The sequence below is a fragment of the Hippopotamus amphibius genome, chromosome 9 (genome assembly GCF_030028045.1).
Source record: "Hippopotamus amphibius kiboko isolate mHipAmp2 chromosome 9, mHipAmp2.hap2, whole genome shotgun sequence".
NCBI lineage: Eukaryota > Metazoa > Chordata > Mammalia > Artiodactyla > Hippopotamidae > Hippopotamus > Hippopotamus amphibius.
This window is the reverse complement of record NC_080194.1, coordinates 35493087-35518010: the sequence shown is the minus strand read 5'-3', so window position 1 is coordinate 35518010 and position 24924 is coordinate 35493087.

The window sequence follows — 24924 nt, the reverse complement described above, 5'->3', positions numbered from 1 at the left end:
AGTAAGTTCTCAGTAGGCGTTTGCTGAATGGATGACTGGATGAATGAGAGCAGAATCCACAAGTCCACAGGCCCACAAAGGAACGGTCCGCCGAGAAGCCTCAAGCATCTGCTTGCTGGAGGGAAGCAGACAGACAGATGGAAGCAAGCGAGGCAGAGGAATTCTTTGGGGGAAAGAAGCTCATTTCCAAACGGGAGGCATGTAGGCCATGGGAAGGCAAAAAAATTTCTCAGAATTAAACCAAAGGAGGGGTTTGGGGAGCAATGGGGCTCCCAGGGATTTATTAATGCACGCCTCCGAGTGATTCTTCCTCCTGCGATCCAGGCACTGGGCTAGCACTGACTTCCAAATTATATTTAATTGGACAATTATTCAAACTGAAAAACCTGCACAGGAAACGAAGGCGGTCCTGAATAAACACCTTGTCTCCTCAGCCCCAAACAGGCAAGTCGTTTACTGACCCAAGAGGCACAATTTTGTCTTTGGTAAATTTATTTTGAAGTAATTGCCGACTCCAGGAGTAACCATTTTTCAAAGGGAAACTTGGCTCTAGCCAGCAGAATAATAAATTGTTCCCTGACCTGTGTGAAGCCTAATTCCATTAGAAAGATGCGCGCTTAGAGGGTGGCGGAGAGGGAGGCCCCAGCCGCATCACCGCTGCCCCGCCCTGGACGGCTGGGAGCCTCCCAGGCTGACCAGTACGCAACTGCAGGGACCAGCACACTTTCTCTGCAAGAGGGGCTGCGAGGGCTGGGCGCAAGGTGGTTACCCGCCATGGTCCACACGGCTGGGGAGAGAAGGCTCACAATTCCCCAGTCACTCCTGAGCCCACCTGGAGCCCAGCGCAGCCCTGAAGCTCAAGCCGCTCCTCCAGGCTCCCCAACCCGCCCTCCACATCCCTGTTTCAGACTGTCCTCATCTCTGTCCTCCCTGCCCAGCTGGCCCCTGCCTCTGCTCCATCTCCTTCTCTGCACGCCTGGTGAGTCATGTGCAAAGCCCTGGTGCGGTGCAGAAGGTGCACCACAGGCCAGCCAGCACCTTGTTGGGCAGCTGAGGGCCTTGGGAAGCCTCCTTTAATAAATAGGAGTGCGTTTATAAATAGCACATCCACATGCAAATAAGCACCTCCAATAGCCTGGAAACTAGCCGGACTCTGATTGCTTCCTGTTATGCACATGCAATTGACAAAAACTGGGTTCTTTTTTTTAGAGCATAGGAAAGGGACTTCCCTTGATTTACAAAGGGATTCCAACTTGGTTTCCTGGAAGATCAAGGTCCCTTCCTTCAGGTATAGTATAACTCAATGCCTCCAAACCCATGCTTGACCTAACATGGTCTCTACCAGGGAGCTTTTTGTTCACTGACGCAGCCAAGTGCCCACAAGAGTGCCTGCGAGGAGGTGGTGCACGATACATATTGTTTACAGAGATGGAGTCCTGAGAACCTATGCTGTGGAGAAGCCAGGCACCCCTCCTCAGGTGCCTCTCACAGCCTGTCTGCAGACCTTGAGCAAAGCAGAGCTTACAAGCCACCAGCGTTGGAAAGACCCTTTGGGGGTTATCATTGATCCTCTTCCCTTTTCTTGCCGTCTGGGAAGCAGGCTCTGAGAGACTGAGGAGTTGGCCCAACAGCAAAGCAGGTCAGAGGCGGAAGCAGGCTGGAACCTGGGTCTCCGATTTCCAGAGCCCAATCCCTCCTGGAGTCCAGGCTGCCTCGCGGCATCAGCCTGGCCTCATCCGAAAGGAAACACCGTCAAAAGAGCCCTCGCAGTGAGCAGGCCCCCTGAGAGCACGTGTGGCTACACACCTCTGATTAACAGTCAGGGAAACTGAGGCTTGCAGAGTGGGGGGTCTTGCCCCAGGTCACACCTTGAGGGGGCTGTTTCCCAGAGTCTTAGATATCAACATGCAGCCTAGGAGTTAAAGCCAGGCACCCCATCACCACCTTTGGTCTTCTTGGGGGTCACAGGGCTTGGGCCCCTCTATCTAGCAAGGCCCCTTTGTCAGAGGACAGGGACCCCATGGGACAGGGAGGCTGCCTCTTTGGCTTCTAATTCCTGGGTCATTCTACTGCCCCCATCCCATCCCATCCCACCCCAGGCAGCTTTTGGAGCACCTAAGGGGGGCCATTCCCACACCTCTCCCATGGTCTCCCCAAAACCCTCTTTGCTCCTGCCCCTGGGCTCCCAGACCAGCTCGCCGACCTGCCCAGTCACATCCCCCCCGACTGGCTTCCTTGAGGATTTCGGTGACGGTGGCCTCACCTTCTGCTTAAAGGAGAAGAAACAATAAGTTGTTCAACAACAACAACCTGAGGGCAACAGCTGGAAGAGTTGGAGGCATTTTGCAAGAGAATGATTCCAGAGCGGCTGTGTGGGGAAGCAGTCTTACAGTTGGGGGTTAGAAGAGTGGGTCCTGAAATAACCCCTGCCCCTCTTTTAATCTACTCTGTGGCTTCCCAGAGTCACACCGCCTCTCACAGACTGAAAACGTGCCTTATCATGCCTTGCTTGGAAAATGGCACAATAAATACTGTAGCACCTAAATCGTTACATTGTTTGATAATGAGAGCTGACATTTTTGAACACTTGCTGTGTACCAAGCACTATTCTAAACACTTTACTGTTATTCATTTGATCTTCACTCCACAGAGAAGGTAGGTATTATTTCCCCATTTTACAGATCAGGAAAATGAGACTCAGAGAGATGAGGTTACTTTCCCAAGGTCACACAGCCAGCAGGCATTCTTCTAAAGAATGTAATAGACTTGGCACACTGTAAGCACCCGATATCTATTATTACTGCTCTCATTATGACTTGACTTTCTTCGTACGAGTCCAAAGAGCAGAATGAGGGCCACAGGGAGGTCAAGGGAGCAAGTTGTGTGTTAGGGAAAGTGTAATAGAGCGGGGGAGGGGCAGGGGTGGGGGAGAGGCAAGAGCTGCCTCCGCTACTTCTGATGGGAGCATCGAGGCACATCTCCACGCAAGCATTTGCATCCAAGATTTACATAAGAGCCAAGAAGTACACTGGAAAAGGTCTTGAATTTAGGCTACATACAATCGTTTTCTGTGGGCTCCAGGCCCCTAACAGAGAACAAAGGCCCTAAGTAAGAGCTCACCCAAAGGAGTGATGGTGGCTGGAATGAGGATGAACCCAGCCAGATCCGAACCCAGGTGGGGGTGTGGGGTCTGGCCCTGCAGCTGGGGGAGGAACATGGCTTAGCTGGCCACCCTGGGAGCACGCGTGTGCTGTGCCCTTTGCAGAGAAAACCATCACAGACTGAGTCACTACACGTATAGCCCTGAAGCCAAGCCACCAGCTTGTGGGACACTTAACTGGGCATGGCTAGAGGCAGGGCACCCCTCATTTGGGAAGCGAGGCCTAGAAGACACAGGTTTCATTTCCCATGTGACTGCAGTAGGGGTAGCAGCAAATGCCTGGCACAATGAGTTCCACGGTGGAACGTGGTGGCCGTGGCAGTGAAATCCTGGCCAGGATTCTGGCTCAGTTGGCTGCCTCTGTGAGTACAAATCATGTAACATACTTCTAGAAATTCCCCCAAAACACTTGGGAAAGGGAGGTCTACAGACACCTGAACTGGAGTAGGGCCATGGACAGCCAGGTATTTTGCTCAGGCCTGAGACATACAGGGAAGAACTTGCTAACGTCAGAGTGTCTAACTATAAATCCAGCAACCTGAAATGGGAATGAGCTCCCCATCGCTGGGAGTGTGCACGTAGAGGCAGAGCCACTGTCTGCCCGAGTTGCTGAGGAAAGGGTCCCAGTCCTGTCTAGAGAAGTGTGAGATGAGCCTTCCTGATTCATCCTTCCTTCCTCTCTTTGTTCCTACTTTTCCCCTCTTTCCTACCCAGGTTTGCCCAATTTCCACCCAACGCTCTTCTCTCCCAGGGGTTCACTGCTCATGCATCATCGGGCCCCTGTATGGCCACAGAGCACAGAAAGATGACAGAAACAGTGAACTAACACTTACACAGGGGAACTGTGTGCTATAACTCTGTAGGTCCTGACCTATTCATGGCCTCATGACAGGTGAGCGAGGTGTTGTTAGCCCCATTTCACAGATGGGGAAACTGAGACCCAGAGAGGCTCAGCGTTACATTACTAGCAAGTGGTGGTGCCAGGATCAGACCCAGGTCACCTGGCTCCAGGTCTACACACTCAGTCCCATTCCAGGGTGCCTCCCACCATGTAGGGCAGTGCCCCTGTGGGTCCTACATGGCTGGGCTAAGGCCTCAAGACCTGGGTGTAGCCCAGCCTGGGGGGGGAGCCCTCAGGAGTGCCCTCTTGGGGCCAAGAAGGCCCTGGCTGTCCTGGCTAGGTGGCCTCTTCCTGTTGGATAGAGTCTATGGCCCTCAGTCAGGTGGGTCAGGGAGGAGTGAGGGTGGGCCCCCCGCTGCAGGGGGGAAGCTGAAGGAGAGGCCCAGTGGGGTCTAAGCCTCCACCTTGGAGGCCAGCAGAGCTCAGCCAGGCAGCTCACTTGTCAGGGCTCTGGGCACCTGTGGCTGCCTCCACTATGATGTGTGCCACTGTCTGCAGGAAACCCCTTGGAGCAGACTGAGCTAGGGGTCTTGTGGGGGGCCATGGAGAAAGTGACAGTTGTGGAAACAGATGGTTTCTCACTCTGCAACCCAGCGAGGGAAGAATGCCCAGGACCAGAGCAGGGAAGGGCAGCTGCCCAGTGAAGTGGCTGAGCACAGGCCCACGCCCCGGGCAAAGGGAGAAAGAAGGGAGAGGGGTCGGGGGCCTGGGCACCAGGAGGCACCCTCCCTGGCCCAGCTCAGAGGGCTGCTTCCATGTCCCACTCCTGGGGCCCCTGTCCTCACCAAGGCTGGGGGTGAGCCTCCTAACTGGTCTCCCTGCCCCACCCCACTCTATAATGCCCCCATCCAATAACCCCCCATCCTCCACTGCCCCAGACTGATTCCAGGACCTACTTATGCCCATGGCTTGACCCTGGTAACAGCCTTCTGGTGGCTTCTTCGCACCCCAAGGGCAGAGCCCAATCCTTCAGCCTAGTCTCATCTCCCACCATAAATCCTCTCGTTCCCTGGGCCCCCATCACCTCACACCCTTACCATTCCCCGCAAAGGGCAATCTAATTACCAGCTCAAACTCTGCCCTCAGCTTCAAAGGCCCTTCCACTCTCTTCTCCTCCATGGGAAATTGTACCAGTCCGTCAAAGCCCCAACCTATTGCTCCTTCTTCCATGAAGTCAGTTCCAATCCCTGTTTTTCCTCCCTTGAGCTTCCAGACAATAAGTACAAAAATGACAGCAACCACTTCTATAGCACTTACTTCTATAGCACTATTCCAAGAGCTTTCCCCACTAATTCTTTTCACCCTCACAGTTGTATGAGCTAAATATTACATCAGCCCCATTTCATAGATTAGAGAGTGAGCACAGATAGGTTAAGTAAATGCACCCAGGGTCACACAGCTATTAAGGAGTGGAGCTGCTATTCAAACCTTGACAGTCTGGCTCCACAGTCTTATCCGTTATTTGAGACTCATAGGTTTGGGTGTTGGTTATAGGCGTTGTTTCCTTCCATGGTATGAAGAGGAGTGCTTGGGCCTATGTCTACTTTACTGCAAAGCCTTTTGCCTGAGAGTGGAACTGAATTCCACAACTGGCTGATGACCTGGCTGGGTGGGGGAGTCTCTGATCCCCACCCCCAAGGCCCAGCTGTACCATTGGGAGCACCCTATAAGGGCAGGTCTTCTCACCGGGCACCATCTTCAGCCTCCATCCCTCTCTCCCAGCACCTGGCTTTTCACAGTGTTTCCCATGTGTCTCTGGAGCTTCCTGGCAAAGACCCCCCAGCTGGATCCGACAGTCCCCAGATCAGCTCAGGCTCCCTAGAAGAAGGGCCAGTCCAGACACTTTCCCCTCCAAATCCCTCCACTCTGCCACCTCCACCCTCCAACATGTTCAGCCCCAGAGAAGAGTGAGGTTGGAGCCCCAAGACAACAGGCATCTCCAGAACTTCCCTAAGGGGCCTTGCAGAGTCCAATTCAAAATCTATAATCCTGCTCTAGTCCCAATTCCAACTATTGACAATCCCAACCTTGTAATCTCAACAACACTTAGAAAGTTCTGGCTAATATTAGTCATAAAACCATGATGTCTATATTAGCGCTCTTAAAGGCCAGTAACTCTTATGCCAACAGAAGATAATGTGCTCAGGGCCTGGCACAGAGAAGATGCCATTGAACTTCAGTCTCCTTTCCTTCCTTCCACAATTATGTATTGAGCATTTGCTGTGAGCCAAGGCCGGTGCTGGCTGCTGGGGGAGGTCTGAAAGCCAGAACACTGATCTTCGTGGAGTTAACATCCATCCATGGCTTGAGGTTTGAGAGCACCAGCAGAGGGAAGCCCAGGGAGCTGAGGACACAGTCTCCCAGCTGGAGGGGTCATGTGTGTGTGTGCACACACGTGTGTGCATGTGTGTAATGGGCAGGGACAGGCAGGAAGGGCCCGTGGGCCAGACTGAGCAGTTTGGACCCCACCAAGGTGCTGAAGGGAGCATGGTGGTGGTATGTGAGCTTCAGCAGGATCATGCTGGTGGAAGAGGAAAGGGGTGAGACTGGAGGCAGGCAGACCAAGGAGGACAACTAAAATGGCCAGGAGAAAGATAATGGCCACCCCTCCTAGGAAAGTGGCAGCGAGGTCAGAGATAAATGACGCTTCAACAGTGTTTAGTAGGCTACAGTTAATTACAGCTTCTAGTTGTCGAGTGACAGCTGTGTCCTCGGTGTTGGATCTTTGTGCCTTATATCCATTATTTCCATCTTTATAGAAATCTTTCCACTGAGGTTCTATCAGCCACATCCTGGCAGAAAGCAGACGGCACCCTCAGACTCAGCACCATGAGAAGAGTTTAACCAATGAACTATTTCACAGATGTGAGCAGGGTAAAGGAAAGAATGGTGTCATACTCTAGAGCTAGGAGCCATGGGGAGCCATTACCACCCCAGGCCAGAAGAGAGATGGGGAGGGAGCAGCTGCTGGGATCCAGAGGGAGGAGAGCTGTGGGCTTCCACAGTGGAGGCGGGGTGCTTCAGCTGGGGAACACAGGGAGCCTGTGGTGACTCTGCAGGAAGGGGAACTAGGAAAAGTGCAGCAACCACATGGAGGCAGACTGGGTGATGAACCCCATAGGCATGGGGCAGGGCGGGAGGGGACAGGCCTGGAGGGTCTAGTGCACGGTCAAGGCCAGAGGGCCTGGGGACTGAACGCAGAGGAGGAGTCAAGGGTGACACCAGCCTTGAGAAAAGATGAAAGTGCTGCTACTTGAAATGGCCTCCGTGTGTCCCCTCACCCAGTTCTCATCTTTCCTGCTGCCGCAACTCTGAGCTGGCACGCGGCACCCGGAGCCCCCTCCCAGCCCCCTCCCCCAGAGAGGGCCGCATTTTAGGGAACATGAGTTATCTGGGGACAGTAAGGGAGAGCAGAGCCCAGGCTCTGGAGTCAGACAGAACGGAGCTGGGCAGGCACAACATGGCAGAATTTTATACACTCAGATGTGCAGAAGCACAGACTTTTATTTTCTATAATTCATCTCATCTTGCTCTTGTGCTTGTATTCCCACAGATGCCTGGGAACGGAGTAGGGGAGATCCTTTAATTCATCAATTAAAGATAGCTCCGTCTTCTCCAGTTTAAAACAGTCTCTTTCAGGTTAACTCCACATCTTTTACATAAACACTCAGTCTTTCAAAATTCAAGATCTCAGGTCACTTTCCTCTTTCATTGTATCTTCATTCTACTCCCTTCTTGCAAAGACAGCAGCCATCTGCAGGGGGCAGCTGGCACCTCTCCTGGGGGATGGGGAAAGGATCTCACTGGTCTCAGACAGTGTAACCAGCTCCTGGTGTTCACTGAGGTGCTGAGTCCTTGAGCTCTGTCCTGGCTTCTAGTCGTGAAGCCTGCATCGGCCAGGGCAAGCTAGGTTATGCTGTGACAACAAACAGTCCCCAAATCTCAGGGACGTATCACATAGGTTAATTTCTCACAGTGTTACATGTCCATCACAAGTCAGCCGCCGCAACCCAGACACACCAGGGGCATTCAGGGGGTTATACCGCACATCTCACTGTTCCCTTGCAGGGACCCTGGTTGCCCCACATCACTCTCCTGGCCACAGCCACCTCCTCTTGTACTAGAACACTTCCAGCATGGCTCCAGCCTCCAGGGAGGAAGGGATGGGCCTGTGTGGGACACCCAGGGCAGGAGGGTCTGCTCAGAGGGGGTCCTGGGTTGAGCTTGGAGCCACAACCCCCAAAGGACGTTTGGATCTGAATTGGGGGCGGGACTGTCCCCCGATGAGGGAGCTGGGGGAAGAGCATGGCCCACAGCTGGACAGTGAGGGTCAGGAGGGGGACCTGTCACAGAGCAGCTTCTGCCTAAGAGCTCGGAGGCCACAGGAGTAGCTGTAAGTCAAGTGCAGCCAACATAGGAGTTCAAAGTCCTCCTTCCTAAGATCTGGGGCCAAGCCTCCACCTGAGCTGCCGACAGGGCTTATAGCTAATGGCAGGTGTGGGCCGGTGGCCATGGCTATAGGCAGGGAGGAGAGAGAAGAGGGAAGCCCAAGAATTTCTGTCCTTCAGAGATGGCACCACGCTGCCCACACAGGCAGCAATGGAAGTGACTGGGGACTTTTCAGTTTCAGGGCTTCCAGAGGGTCACCAGCCCCTAACACCCCTAGCCTCAGAAAATGGTTGGGGCAGGAGAGGGGACAAGGACTGGGGAAAGGAAACACAGAACTCTGGGCTGGAAGCCAGAGAAGGAAACCCCTGGGTGTTCCCCAAGGGCGAGCTGGAGTGGGGATGTCACCCCTGGGGATGACGTGCCTGGTCTTGGCCTCTGTCTAGGTCCTTAGATGGAATCCTCCAGGATAGGAAATTTTACACCCTGACACATACATAATCCCAACTGTACCCCCATCCAGGACAAAATCCTTTTCCCCCAAACCAAACTCCAGTTTTATTCCCTAACCAGACGCTTCTTCTAAGCTCCCATGGAAGCCTCCCTTGACCCCTGACCTGAATCCAGCCTTACATCAAGCCTACCCTGACTGAGCACAGGCCCAACTGGAAACCTCAGTCTCTCTCTGCCCTGACCTTGAACATTGTCTGCCAGCCTGCAACCCTGGTCCTGACAGCTCCACGCTCACCTTGGCCTGTGTGTGTCCAAGGCCATAGCTTCATTCGTTTAAAAAGACCATGCCCAGCAGCTGGCAGCCACCAGCCTCTGGCCGTCCCACCCCGAGGGCCGCAGGGGACCCCCTCAGCGTGGCCAGGGCTCTGAACGCGTCCGGCCATGCCTGCACGTGATGAATGAGCGTGAGCATCATCAGCACCACGGGAGGGATTCGCCCATCTCCCCGCCTGTCACCTCGTCACACTTTCTACAGAACAGTAAGCTGATGCTTACTGAGGATCCCTCACCACCATTTGACACCGTCCCTGCCCCAGAGGGCTTCCTTGGGGCCAGGACCCAGAAGGGATAGCCCAGTGTGCCCTCATTTTGACAGGCAGGCCACGTGAGCTGTCACACATTCTGCTGGCCTCCCGGACCGATGTCACTCCAGGCCCCCTCTCCCCCCACGCCCCCCGCACTCCTGGCTCGTCTGAGGTCTCCACGTCACCACGAGCATCCTCATCACCTTGGAGCCTGAAGGAGGCAGGTGAGGCAAAGGCCACCGGGGTCCCTGTCCTGCTGTGCCTCCAGCCCCTCAGGAAGCTGACAGAAACCCTAAACTCCTCGGAGGCGCACAGGGTCCTGTCTTCACAGGCAGGAGGGACACACGCAGGGCCGCTGTGGCCTCTCTCCCATCACCTTCCCCATGTGCACCTGTCCCAACAGACTGAGCACGAGCTGCCCCTGCTGCTGTCATGGGACCCCATGGGCAGTGGGTAGTTAGCGGCTGCGTGACCCACTGTAAATTTGGGTGCTGGTGTGGGGGAAGGCTGCTCAGGAAGAAGCCTGCAGGTGACAGGGAAGAGGGATGCTGTGGCAGAGCCCAGTAGGGTCAGAGCCCTGGGACCTGAAAAGGGGGTGAAGTCACAGACCCCTGGAAGACTGATGTTAACCACAGACAGAGCGTGAGGGTTTTGGCCCGGGGCTCAGAGGCAGAACCTTGCCAGGAGGAGACAGGGAAGTATTTCTGGACCTGGGGCCTCTCAGCCTGTGGGATTGTCTGGTGGTGCGGCCCCAAGGTGGAGGGTAGGTGTCCGGGCCCCGCCTCCCACAGGGTCCGCGGGCTCTCACAGGGCCCTGTGCTTCAGCCTGGCATAGTGAGAGGAAAGTAGGGTGTCGACCGGAAGGTTTCACCTCAATGTAAGAAACAACTTCCTAACCATCACAGCATCCAATTTAAAAGAAAATCTAAAAAGAAGACATGACATCAACTCTGTGATTGTTTGTGGGCTTTGAAGACTGCCTGTAAAACCGCCTCGGTAATTAAGCAGAATGACTCCATTTTGCCATATAAGCGTGGTTATTGCTCCTGGGTGGCTGCAATTAATATAAAAGCAACTTAAGGAAGCCATCATCAAGGCATAATGAGTTTTTAAATATTAATTAATATGTTAATAACCATTCTAGGCGAAGGGTGAGGTTTTATGCTGTTAGCTTCCTGCCCGGGACCCAGGAATGCCTGCATCCTACCCGGCATAACCTCCCCCTCCTGGTGGGATTCCTTGGGGAGCAAGAGTAGAGTGGCGATCAGAGCCCTGCCTTATTCACAGCTCTGTGGCACCTAACGCTCAGCGCAGTGTTCTGATTGGCCGGAACCCACAACGTGGAGCGTTGGCTTCAGTGGGGCCGAGCACTCCCCCAGATGGAAACGTGGTATCAGCACCCCCCGAGAGCCTGAGGAAAGAGAGCGAAGCCCCAGGAGAGGTTCTCAGTCCGCTTCCCCTCCCAGGATGTAGCATCAGAGGGGAGGAGCAGGGGAGGGGTGCTCGCAGGACCCAGGGCTCATGCCCTGCATGGGCCAGGGAGATGCCGTGAACCTAAATCGGGATTCACTAAGACCATGACCGTGGTCCAGTCAGTGCCCTAGTTCTGACAAGGCAGGTTGGCAGAGCCCTCCTTTGGTGGGAGGACAGTGGTCAGAGGAGGGTCTGGGAAGGGGAAAGTGGAGGGGTGAAGCACCCTGTTTTTGGTCTCTCTTGACTTGCTTGTCTACCTGGTGTGGGGAGTGGTTGCCTCCCAGGGGAGGGGGCCACACCCAGTAGCCGACTGATACAGTTCCGTTCCCAGCTCACTAAAGCCCCTCTGTCGATACCTGCTGGAGGGACTTCTCTGGCGGTCCAGTGGTTAAAACCCTGTGCTACCACTGCAGGGGGCAAGTGTTCAGTCCCTGATCAGGGAACCAAGATCCCACATGCTGTGCAGAGTGGCCAACAACAACAAAACCCAAAAAACAAAAACAAAAAGCCTACTGCAGAGCTGCAGGTCCAGAGGCCTCTGAATAGGTTAGAACAGGATGTTAACTGAAGAACCCAAGGCTGTCCCACACACTTAGGCCAACATTTCACCCTCACTTCTATTTCCCCACCTTAAGTTCTGACCAGCCCCACTGTCCCAGCTCGTTCAACAGAGGGGGCACCACAGACAGGACAGGTGGCAGAGGGCCAAGCAGCAGCAGAGCAATCCCCCCATGTCTGAGCCTCACCCCCTCATTAAGTTTCTACAGAGAAACTAACATCCAAAATGAAATCCCTTTCCACGGGTTAATCCACATTCAAGATTCTTCCTTCCTATCATTTTTCGGCTGTCTCAAAGAGAAGAGGGCCTTTCTTGGAGGCCAGGAGGGTGTGGAGGATACCTCTTTACTCGTGCAGCCTGGACCAGATTCCTTTGACGTGGTTTTCAAAGTTATATAGAGCAAATTCAAACTCTCTCCTCTGTGCCATGTTTCCTAGAACTCCAAATAAAAAACATCAGCCACAGCCCCAAATCCAGGCCATTTGGAAACAAATGTGGCCACTTTAGCAATAGCAATAAATAACATTCCCCAAGGGAAGTGCAGGTCTGACATTTCTGTAGGCAGCCATGGATCAGAGCCCGTGTTGGAGCCCTGAACTGGGGAGGGAGAAGACAAAGGTCAGCTTTCAGCTCCACCTCTGACCCTGTGTGGCCTTGAGCAAATCAGTTCCCCACTGTGGACCTCAGTTTTCCCCTTCTGCAGAATGGGAACGACAGTCCTGCCCTGCTTCTTTCCCAAAGCGGTGGGGATACACTGAGAAGAAGCATTTTATAACCATCGAGTGAGATGCAAGATGAGAATGCTCTGTAAATGTGCCCCCTCCTCCCTTCCTTGGCTTTCCTCCATGTGGATCAGCTCCAAGGACAAGGTGGCATCAGTGAGGAAAACCCCTGCCAGGCCCATCCTAAGCCAACTCCCACCTCTACCCCCATTCTCAGACCTTATCTCCTTTCCTAATCCCCCACCCGCCCCCCACTCTTTGCTTTCCCAGATAGAGTATCCTAAGGCACAGGCCTAAGGATACCTAGGCGTGGGGGTCTGAAATCAGGCACCAAAGCATAGCCCTCCAACACCTCACATCCAGCCCAGCCTCACATCCAGCCCAGCCCCACCCAGTGCAGTACAGGTTACATCACATCAAGGAGCTTTTTTTCCCAGCAATCTGCCCAGGGGCAGGAAGAAAGTCCCAAATGCTGTGAACATGGGGCTCCGATCTCTCCACATGGTTTCAAACCTGCGGGGACAAAGGGCTGAGCCCCTTCTCCGGGAAGAGCGGCAGCTGGGCCTGTGGAGCAAGGGGAGAGCTATGGAGCAAGCCCCTGCATCAATTAGGACCTGATTAGTGGGGAGGGGGCCAGGTGGGCTGCTGGCTGGGCGCCGGCCCCTCCGTGGCCGTAGCCTGGCGTCCCTAATTGGAAGTGGAGCCAAGCAGGGCTGGGCACAGACTTCACGCTGAGAGAGAGGAGAGAGACAGGCAAGGCCTGAATGCCTCCGTTTCTGATCTCTCCTTGCAAGAAAAAGAGCAAAGCTGCTGTGAGCTCTTTGCTTCTGGGAGGAGGGGAACAAACGGTTTAAACAGCAGCCCCTGCCTGCTAATTGCAGCTCCTGTTGTTTGACTGGGGGCTGCAAAGGCAGGTGTAAGAGTGGGGCTCTCAAGCTTTCCCACACAGCCCCTTCCCACTCTGGCCCCGCCAGATTCGTGCTCTGAGTCCCTGAAGGGCACCCGGGAGAAGATTCCTGAAGGTTGCTGACTCTGAGTTCTACCCCCAAGCTAGAAAGGCCACTGGCATTCAGTGTGGGGTGACTGATAACAGGGGAGGTTAATAGTCCGCATCTGACTACTGAACATGGAAATGTGGCTGGCATGACTGAGGAACCCAATTTGTAATTTTATTTGAGTTCATTTAAATAGCCACGTGGGGTTAGTGGCTACAGCACTGGACAGCGCAGGTCTAGACAGAAGTCAGGAAAATATTGCCCAGATTCCTCCCAGGTGCCTTAGGGGGACCTGAGGAATGACATGACTGTCGCCTGACCCCATCTTCTCCACCCGCCAAAGGACTTTCTTTCCTCTCCCTGTCCAGTCTGGGTCCCTGCCCCAGGAGCTCCAGGCCCTGCTGGCTGGGCTTCCAGAAGCAGTCAAGGATTGAGGTTAGAAGTACAGGCTTTGGGGCCAGACAGACTAGAGTTCAAATCCATCCCTGCTCTGCCACTTACCAACAAGCCACCAAGATTTTTTGAACCTCTATTTCCTCATCTGTAAAATGGGGCATCATAAACAATGCTAATATCCACTTCAGGTTCCTGTGAGGACTGGATGAGTTAATACATGTGACGCACTGAGACCAGTGCAGGCACACAGGAAGCACTCAATACATGGGAGTTTTCGTTGCTTTTACCACCACCACCACCACCACCACCATCATCACCATCATCACTAGTTAGCATGCAAAGAAGCAGCTAGAATTAGAAGGAAGTACTGACAACTGCCTTCTGGAGGGAGACTACAGACCTTAAAAATGCAGCTTGAGTCAGGAGCTTCTCCGTGAGCAACAGAGAGTAAAGGCCACCAGGAAAAAACCAAACACTGCTCTACCCAAAAATGGGGACAGGGGGCAATACCTCTTGCTCATCGAGGAAGTATGTCCTTTTAGAGTATGGATTCAGACCTAACAATTGCTGCCACCTGGGTGGGGGCCGGGAGAGGGATGCACCCTGTCAGGTGTTACAGGGGCAGTCAGGCCTGAAGCTCCCCTGGGTGGGAACAGAGACAGGACAATGCACCCAGAAGCTCCTACGTCCACTGTTGACCGTGGGCCCGGCGCTCTTCCTGCCCACAGCCGTCCTGGGAGACCTGGGTGGCATTGGACCTTAAAGGGGAGGGGGCAGGGGGAGGAGTGTTTCCTCCTCCTCCCCATCAGGTGCTCTGAAATGGATGACTGATGTGGGACTCTGCACTGGGGCAGAAGGACAGACACCAGCTGGTAGTGACAAGGTTTTCCTGAAAGAGGTGGGTGGGATTTGAGACAGAGGTTGCAAGAGACCCATGGTGGGCTGGTGGCCTTGAAGCTGCGGGAGGCATTTGAGGACTGGAGAGCACTCCAGCATCAATGACTCCTAATAGGGTCTGAGGCCTGCGGTGACACGCCTGGGAGATTCTGGAGGAAGTCCTGTTGGCAAGGGCTCTAAACTTTCCCGTGCACAACTCCTGTCTGCCAACCCCGGGTGTCTGGGGAGCCTGAAGCCCCCCCATCTCCTCTGGCTCCGAGAAAGGGCGACATCGGCTGTCAGATGGCTGGATCGTGACCCACCGTTCTGGGCGGTGGTGGCTGTCCGTGAAGAGCCAGGGCCCTCGGTGGAGCTGGGAGCGCCCAGGGACGACCCGCCACGCCAGGGGAGCACTCTGGAGGGACAGGAGGCTGAGCCCAAGGTGACCCCGAGGGAGAGGAAGCTGTCCCGGAAGGGGGCGGGGGAGGGCGAGCGCACACAGCTGGATTGCATTGAACAAAATGAAGGCGGGGCCCCGCCCCCTGGGACCTGCGGAGGCCTGGTGTCTGGGTGCCCCGGGCCCGCGGCTCGCTCCTCCCTCCCTGCCGCCCCCGCCCTCCTCCGGGCAGGGCTGTCATCAGACTCATTGGCTCCCAAGTTCTGAAATGAACTCTGCTCCAAGTAATTACAGCTCTTCAAGTTTCCCGTCCTCTGTTTAAAGAATTCGTCCTCTCGCCCTCAATGCCCCATCAGCTCCCTAATTAGCAGCGCGCGGCGCGATTACACATTCTCCGCAGCTCGCTGGGTCCGGCCCCTAATGAGTGTTTGTGGACAGCTGGGAGCCCGGCCGCCGCCGTAGCCCCGCCGAGCCAGGAGTCAGGGCCCAGGAGTGCGAGCTGTCAGCTCCGTGATGGGGCTGGAGCTGGTCGCAGCCCCCCGGGCCTCCGGGAGGAAAGGCCTTGAAATATAAATGAAGATGAATATTCATATTTGGTTCAATAAGTGCCAACTATTAATATACATGTCTGTCGGGAAGAGGCGGCAGCGCGGAGCCAATTCTGCCGGGCATAATTGGGCTCCTAATTCACAATTAGCCTGGAGCTCCAGGCCTGCGCACGGCTGGAACCTGGGCTCTGATCAGTGGCAGGGGTAGGTGCCCCGTCTGCAGGGAAGACCCTGCACACCCCAGGGTGCTTCTGCCCTGAGACCCCTCCCCACTAGGAGAAGGCAGCCTGCAGTCCCCCTCCAGGAATCCCACAGGAATTACAGGAACTGCGGTCTTCAGGTGGACCCCGGAGTCACATCTGAACCAGGCACACTGCTCCTCTGCGGGGCTGTCAGCCCAGAGGGCTCATGTCCAGCCTGTACCCAGAGCTCCACACCAAGAAACGTCTAGGGATGCATGGGAGTTGAAGCCAGAAAATTGTAGGAACTCGGCCCACGTAGCTGTTGTCCACCCTAAAGCCTGGCTTTCTGGGGGCCCAGCCTCTGTGGCCAGAGGGACTCCAGGCGCTGCCCCTCCCAGGCTCCTGATGTCACTCAGCCTCTTCACCCTCTCTTGTTTCCCCAGACTCTGCCCAGATGTCCTCCATTATGACACAGCTGCCACCAGACCTTCTCCAGATCCTAAAAATTCACAGACTGCCTGCAGGTGGCCGCAGAACCACACTGAGCACTGCCCTCTCCTGCAGTGTATCCTCGACTCAGAGACAACAGAGAAGAAGACTGCAGGGTCTGGGGACTGGGAGGAGTCACAGCCCAGGAGAAGGGCATATCTGAGCCCTCGGAATGAGCCCACATCCCGGGGCAGCCGTGTAGACCCCCTTTGAACCCATAGCCCATCCTGCCTCCAGCACACTTGTGGGTGGGGTACCAGGCGGTCCCTGGCTCAGCCCCAGATCTGCTCCAGCCAAGGTCAGGAGCTAAGGTCTGCCGCTGGGCTAAAGGCCTGCCTCTGCCCTCTAGCCAAGGTCCAAACCTGCCCAGACTCAACTCCAGTGGGAATGAGAAATGGGTACTCAGCCTGCCCTCCTGAGAGTAAATGCAGGAGGGTAGAAGGTTGGACTTTAAGTTTGTCCAGGTACACGTCTGCCTGAGCAACAGCCAGGAGCAGGCTGGAAGAGTGAGGGGGAAGCAGGAGCTGTGACAAGGCCCTGGAGCAGGCTCCCCAGAGGCCTGGTGTGATCTGGGCCTGGAGCATTGCATCCTCTCAGCAACGTGTGAGGTGGATGCTGCTGTTATCTGCATTCTACACATGAGAAAGCTGAGGCCCAGAGAGATTAAATAGAGGGAATAGAGAGGAAGGCTGAGCACAACCAAAGCCACTCATCAGTCTGTTTCCCAAGGTCTGCAGAATGGCAAAGCCACATGGGGCCTTGCAGGAAAGGGGGTGGCTTCCCATAGCAGGTGAGTGAGAATGATTTTAAATGGATTTTCTGCTGTTTCTCTTCCTCTTCCTCTTTCCTCCCTTCCCTTCCCACCCCTTCCCTTTCCTTCCCTTTATGAACAACTTTGCCCAAAAGCCATTAGGTGAGGCCAGGCAAGGTTGTTATCTGCTCTGGAGGCCAGGGGAGGCCACGGTGCCCAGAGCAGCCTGTGCTGTTGGAGCCTGAGCAGATGAGCAGGACTCCCATGTGGAGGGGCCACCTCGGTGGGTCAGAACACCGGGTGAGGAGGGCACCTGGGAGAGTGATGCAGCAGGGGAGCCTGATTACATACAGGGGATCAAATGTGTAAATATATGGGGGCTAATGGGATCCATGCTTCACACTGTAGGGGAAGTGAGTTACAAATAAAGAAAGGGAGAAAACTGGAGTGATCCTGGGTTAGAGTTGGAGTTGTCAATGGGAACATACAGTTCTTGGTAGAGACAAAGATGAGATAGATGATAGGTAGGTAGGTAGGTAGATAGATAGATAAAAGCAAGAATATAGATGTAAATGTGATCTATCAATCAATTGACCTATAGTCATCTATTCCTTTGCTCAGTCCACCAAGAGGGCCTGGGAACAGCGACACACCAGTAGCAAAAAGCATACCTTGCACCCAGATCTCGAATTCTAAATATAGCTGTGCCCTAAAAGGAACCAGGATTTCTTGGAGAAATGCCTGATTCCAGGGCTGGAGCAGGGAAAGTACCAGACATCTTATTGTGCCAAAAAGTCAGTGTGCTCAAATCCTGATGTGGATAGATCAAAAGGAAACAGACATTACCTTGAAGGGGCTCCCACTGGCCAAATCTGGGGCAATTTGAGCATCAAAATAAATAATGATAGTAGCCGTTTATAGCTCATTGAATAAAATAGGAAACCACGAATCCATACTGACATAAATGAATAAATGGAAAATTTAATGAGGAAGGGGATATTTACATAGTCTCAAACTACCTTCCCACATAGTTATTAATTACAAAGGGAAAAAGTGATTTTACAATGGAGGAGCCCAGCAGACACCATCTAAATCAGGTGATTGAAGTGAATGTCAGTAACAGAACAAGTCAAAACTAGGCACCACCTGAGGGAAGACAATGAGAAGAACCTTACCTCACATCTGTCGTATTTCTGCCAAAAACCCTCAGTCTGAACTGAATCGTGAAAAACATTGTACAAACCCAAACTGAGGGACTGTCTACCAAAGAACTAGCCTGTAGTCTCAAAAGCCACAACATAAGGAACTATTTCTAGATTGAAGTAGACAAAAGAAATATGACAGCTAAATGAGATGCGATCCCCCAAACCTGGATCCTGTTGCTGTGAAGAGCATTGCTGGGACAGTTGGTGAAGCTTGAGTGGGATCTTAATGGTAGTTAGCGGTGGATGTTAATTTGCCGATTTTGCTGGCTGGCTGGTGGTTATGTAGGAGAATGTTCCTCTTGGAAGGAAATGTACCTCCCAGTGTAACCCATGGGTGCGGGAGGTGATGGGGCATCATGTAAGGAACTTATTTTCAAATGGTTCAGGGGAAAAGACGGTTATGTGTACTGTAGTTGCCGCTTTTCTGTAAAGTTGAGGTTATTTCAAAATAAGAATTAAACTTTATAACAAACGCTGGAGAGGGTATGGAGAAAAGGAAACCCTCCTACACTGCTTGTGGGAATGTAAATTGGTGCAACCACTATCGAAAATAGTATGGCGCTTCCTTAAACAGAACAAAACAGAAAACAAAAAATAGAGCTACCATATGATCCAGCAATCCCACTCCTGGGTGTGTATCTGGAGAAAACCATACTTCGAAAAGATACTTGCACCCCTATGTTCATAGCAACACTATTCACAATAGCCAAGACATGAAAGCAGCCTAAATGTCCATCAACAGATGAATGGATAAAGAAGATGTAGAATATATATACAGTGGAATACTACTCAGCTATAAAAAAAGAATGAAATAATGCCATTTGCAGCAACATAGATGGACCTAGAGATTATCCTACTAAGTGAAATAAGTCAGAAAAAGACAAATACCATATGATATCACTTATATGTGGAATCTAAAAAATATGACACCAATGAACTGATCAACAAACAGGAACAGACTCACAGACATAGAGAACAGACTTGTGGTTGCCAAGGAGGGGAGAGTGTGGGAGGGATGGACTGGGAGTTTGGGGTCAGCAAATGCAAACTATTGTATGTAGAATGGATAAATAACAAGGCCCTACTGTAGAGCACAGGGAACTATATTCAATATGCTGTGATAAACCATAATAGAAAAGAATATGAAAAAGAGTGTATATGTTTGTATAACTGAATCACTTTGCCATAAAGCAGAAATTAACACAACATTGTAAATCAACTATATATATATTTTAAGCTCTTTATTGGAATATAATTGCTTTACAATCAACTATATTTTAATAACATAAAATTTTTTAAAAAAGAATTAAATTCTAAAAGTGTGGGGGGAGGTCCTGCTCTGGGCTGAGGCCCAAAGCTGGAAAAAAATAAGAGTACAGTCACCTATGTTCTGGGAGGTGCTGGATGCTCCAGGCAAGGCTTGCCAAAGAGGGGCCCAAACTGGCCCAGGCCTGTCACCCAGTCGTCAGCGTCCAGCTGGTCAGAGGGAGAAGTCAGAGACCAAAGAAAGATTTGGAAGCCAGGAATTCTCTGGAGAGATCACATAGTGCTATTTACCTCCCACCTGCCCAGTGGTGGGAAAGGGCTGCCAGGCCATCAAGGGGGTTCTTGAGGAAACATGGCCTGTCCCCTGTTTAGGGCAGGTTCCTGACATATTCCAGGAAAGTGTGAAGGTCAGAGGTCTATGCTGCAGAGAGAAGAGAACTCACTACCCTGGGTGGTCCAGGCATGCTGGTGGAGTTTGGCTAGACGAAGGTGAGGGTGTCCCTGGGATCAAGGGAAAGGTTGCTCAGCTTTCTTGGAAGGCTCAGCTTTCTTGGAATAATCTTCTCCAAGGAGATTGCCTGGACAGGCACAGTGACTTCAGGAGGTGACTCCAATAGGAAGGGCACACAGAAGCCCAGGATGGTTGTAAGGACACAGTGTGATGAGCTCTGAGTCCCCTAAGTCCAGGGATCAAAGCAAGCATCTACTCAGCACCGGTGCGCAGCCTCCAGGGTTCATTTTGCACAAGAGTCTTGCTCCAGGACCTCAACACAGCCCCTGCCTCTTGCCCCAGCTTGTTCCAACTGCTGCTCAGATGTAGATGCTTGTAACAGACAACAATTAGTGTGACATCACTGTGACAAACCCCTCCAGAACTGCAGGGAGACAGCAACATTTCTTTCTTCTCTCCCACGTCTGCAGGTTGGGTGGGTGGCCACTCCAGGATGCAGGCTGGCTGGGTTGGCTGCAGGTTTTTGTTAGGTTTAGGCCTGCTCCTTGGGCCCAGCAGAAGGGGTAATAGCTCCCTAGGCATGCGCTTCTTATATCATCAAAGGAAACAGGAGGCTGAGCAGAAACACAGGGCCCTGTCCCAGAGCCCACACACTATCTCTTCCATTGTCCAAACAAGTCACAGGATGTGTTAATCTACTACTGCTGTGTAACAAAGTACCATAAACTGAGCCACTTAAAACAACACCCATTTATTAGCTCACAGTCTGTAGATCAGAAGCCTGGCTTGGCTGATGGGTTCTCTGCTCAGGCTGAAATCAGGGTGTGAGCTGATTGTGTTCTCTCATCTAGAGCCCGGGATCCTCTTCCAAGCTCATTGCTGCTTTTGTGGGTGTAGGATCGTTCCTTGAACCTGATAAATCCCTGCTTCCTTGCTGGCTGTCAGCCAGGGTTGCTCTCAGCTTCTGGAGGCCACCCACATTCCTTGTCACTTGGCCTCCTCCATACTCAATATAGCAGGCTTGCAACAAATTCATCTTGTGCTTTGAATCTTTCTGCCTTCACTTTCTACTGCTGACCAGAGAAATTGCTCTGCTTTTAAAGGGCTCACTTGATTGAGTCAGGCCCACCTGCATAATCTCTTCATTGTAAGATCAGCTGACCTGAGACTTTAATTACATCTGCAAAATCCCTTCATAGTAGCACTTAGATTTATGTTTCATTGAATAACTTGGGGTCAGGAAACTTGGGGGTTGGAGGGCATCTTTAGAATTCTCTTACCACACATGGCCAAGTCCAACATCTATGGGTGGGAAAATATGTACCTCCCCAGAGAGGGAAGTGAAATGTTACCAAACCATTATCTTATTTGTCACGTGTTCCTGAAAAACCTCCAAATCCACTCGTCCGCCCACCAGACAATCTTCAGCAGTACCTTGGCAGAACCCAAGAGAAAGGGAGGGCCCCAGGCCTACTACTAAGATGCTCCGTTACTGTCCTCTTCCGAGGATGGCCCTGGACCTGGTGTCTGAGCCCTACGCAGGCCCCAGGGACCCTTCTGAACCCCCTTCCTTTGGCTCCCTCTCCTGTCTCACTGTGGGTGGTTGTCCAGCCGTCACTTCACCCTTAGCCAGCCACTCCTGGGCAGCCACCAGCCCAGTCCTGTCCAGGCCCCTCCATCTCCCAAGACATTCCCCCGTGCTGGGACAGAGGCTGAAGTCCAACCCCTTCATCCTGACCCCCAAGCCATCTGCCTCTCTCCAGCCTTTGCTCTCTGCACTGCCCTCCACCTCATCCCTGACTCCCCGTGCACCAGGCTCATGCAAACTCTAGATCTTGCATCACACTGGTCGCTCCTTCCACTGAGAGTCAGGGCTCTTCCTCTCTGATCCCTTTACCCACATCCTTCCAATCCTTCAAGGCCTAGTTTGCTCACGCCTTCAGGAAGCCCTACCAGACTACCCCCTCGAGCCTGTCTTACGCGGCTCCAGGGCCAGGTGGAACTCTCTCCAGAAGGGTCAGGACAGGGTAGGGGGGAGCCCTCCCCAGCAGTAGCACAGTTATATATGGGGGAGTTCCATGGCAGGGAGTAAACACCCCGAAATGCTGATGTTGCCCTATGGGATACTCTGCCCTTCACGAGGAGGTGGGGTGCAGCAGGGGCAGCTGCCCCCAAGCCCACGTGGCCCTACCACCCCCACAGGGTCCCACGTCACCCTCTCACATGCCTGCTCAGGCCCCTGTGCTCTGTGTCACACACTCTGGGACTCCCGCCCACAATGGTTCAGTATCTGGGCTGCCCCTGTTTCCCCAGGTGTGACATGTTTTTGGAGAGCGTCTATACCTCCTGGGGCTCAGGACCTGGACTCAGTTTGATCAGAGAGGGTAAGCTGGCTCCCTGGGCTCCGGCTCTGACCATTCTCTGGCCAGCAGAGTCTCGGGAAGGGAGGGCCTGGCGGAGCAGCTGAGGGGCTTTCAGAACAAGGTCACAACTTGGCAACCGAAAGCCAGTCGAGCGCCTTCCATCAAGTTTTTAACTAGAAAAATAGTGTGCCCATTTCTCTGTAATACACCTCTGGGCTTTTTTATTATGACTTCATTTCCCCTTGTAATATTGGAACGTCTCTATAATTGTAAAAGTGTAATAGAATCTAATAGAATTTCATTTGGCGCCCGGAATGCTCCGCGCCATGGCCGCTCATTCGGAGTGAAATAATGATGTCTAATGCCCACACACGGCTCCCCGTGACCTTATTCAATCTTGGGGCTGATCGGGAAATATATTGATTCAATTACACACTGATGACAAATGAACTCAAAGAAAGAGGGAAAAAAAGGTCAGCATATATTTGAAAATGTAAATCTTAGCAATGTCTTTGGGGTTCGCCCAAAAAAAGAAAAAAGCCATTTCAAAATGCCATTTGTGGCTAATAGTGTGGCGTTCCAGGCTCAATCAGGGAGACGCATCGGGTGGCTGGAAAGGCATTAATGGGGCGTCGCTTCTTTAGAGCGGGGATCAGGCCCAAATCCGCCCTGAGCAGCTCCTGCCCACACAACCTCTCCCAGCACTGCCTCTTCCCCCGCAGCCAGACCTTCGTTCCTCCCTTCCTTCCTTCCCTCCTTCCCTCCTTCCCTCTGGGGAGAGGATGAGGAGACAGGTGGCAGGGTCACACCACTGGCCATCTGGACAGAGTAAGGGCAGGGAGGGTTCTGGGCATGCTCGGGCTCCAGGGTGGAGGGTGGTACCCCTCCAGCAGGGCAGCGCAGCAGACGAAGAACAACACCCACAGCCAGGCAGCAGCGGACGAGCAGTGGCCAGAGGAAGGAGGAGCATCAGAAGGGCTGGATCACAGGAGTCAGGTGAGGGAAGAGTTTGAAGGAGGAGAAAAAGACCAGACATGTCAGATGCTGTCAAATTCTAGAAGAGGCAGACATAAAACTCCAAGGCATTCACAGCATTTCTCCAATTAAAAAAATTTTAAATTAGAACTTTCTTACACCAAAGTACATAAATATGAAGTGTACGGCTCGATGAGATTTTTACAGATTTATGTATGCCTGTAACCACCACCCAGATCGACATATGGAATACAGTCGGCCCTCCGTATCCACGGCTTCTGCATTCGCAGATCAAAATATTTGAGCATTGAAAATATTTGGAAAAAAATAATCCTAGAAGGTTCCAAAAAGCAAAATTTGAATTTGCCACATGCTGACTATTTATATAGCATTTACCTTGTATTTGCAACTACTTACATAGCATTTACATTGTATTAGTATTATAAGTAATCTAGAGACAATTTAAAGTATATGAGAGATTGTGCATAGGTTATATACAAATACTGCACCATTTTATATAAGGGACTTGAGCATCCTTGGATTTTGGTATCTAAGGAAGGGGCCTGGAAACAATCCCCCACGGACACCAAAGGACGACTGTATTTCCACCCCAGCAGCCTTCCTCATGACTCCTTGAAATTAATAACCCTGTATCCCCCTAGGTAAACACTATTCTGGCTTCCATCCCCATACGTTAGTTTTGCCTGCCTTTGCACGTCTTATAAATGGAATCATAAAGTATGTACTTCCTGCATCTGCCTTCTTTCCTTCAGTGTTGTACCTGTGAGGTTCATCCATGCTCTATGTACCAGCAGTCCTCGCTTTGCACAGCAGGACTGTGAAATGAATATGCAGGCTGAAACCATGCAAAGCAATCTTGATAATCAATGGGGAACATTATGATTGGTCTGTGACTTTTAAAAATTTTAATCAAAGCATTAAAAACTCTCTTCCTGTTGGTTATAAATGTATAGGGAAATGAAAAAAAAATAGTAACACTAATATTTAGTATCCTGTAATTTAAAGCATTAAAAATTAAAGTGTTGTATTTCTTTGTAAAAAAATTTAAGAGCAGTTTGAAAAGTACTTGCCTCCTTCTGCTTGTGTTGTGTAACTTACAATACAGAGCGAGCATCTTTTCTGTGCCTTGGCAGACTGTCCTGCTGTTTTCTAAGTCTGGATCAGCTTCCAACGTTGTGCCCTTTGTGCTTTCAGTGTGCTGAAATATCTCTGAAATTTCCTTTTATTTGAACTTTTGTGTGAGCTTCACTTTCTCTGGGACATCTTCATCCTTTCCATCACAATCATGTTCCTCATTTATGTTAAATTTGTCCTAAGTTCCTCTGCCTGCATATCCAGAGTCAAACAGTGGCTATGTCAGCATTCTGATGATCAGCTATTTCTTCTGTAGCTCCACTTAACATTTGATTCAAATTTCAATCCCATCATTATTGATTTTCATTTCTTTGTTGCATTTTCATCTTTGTGACTAATTCCTTTTCACTTAATGATTTTTGTAAAGTGTTGCATGTATTTACAACTTGGAGATGAGGAAGCTACACAACGGCACACTTTGCTGTCTGTTCGTGAAATAAACAGCAGGTGCCCAGAGACTAGTCACTCACAGACTCCCAAAGAAGTGACATGATTGGTCACGGATTGTGATGTGCACCTGATATTTACATAGTGATTTGCAGACTAAAGACCTAGTAGGAAAGTTTGCATTCTATGCAGTTATAGTTGTATACCATGATAACTAAAATCTGAACTGTGTTATTGGAAAACTGGTATT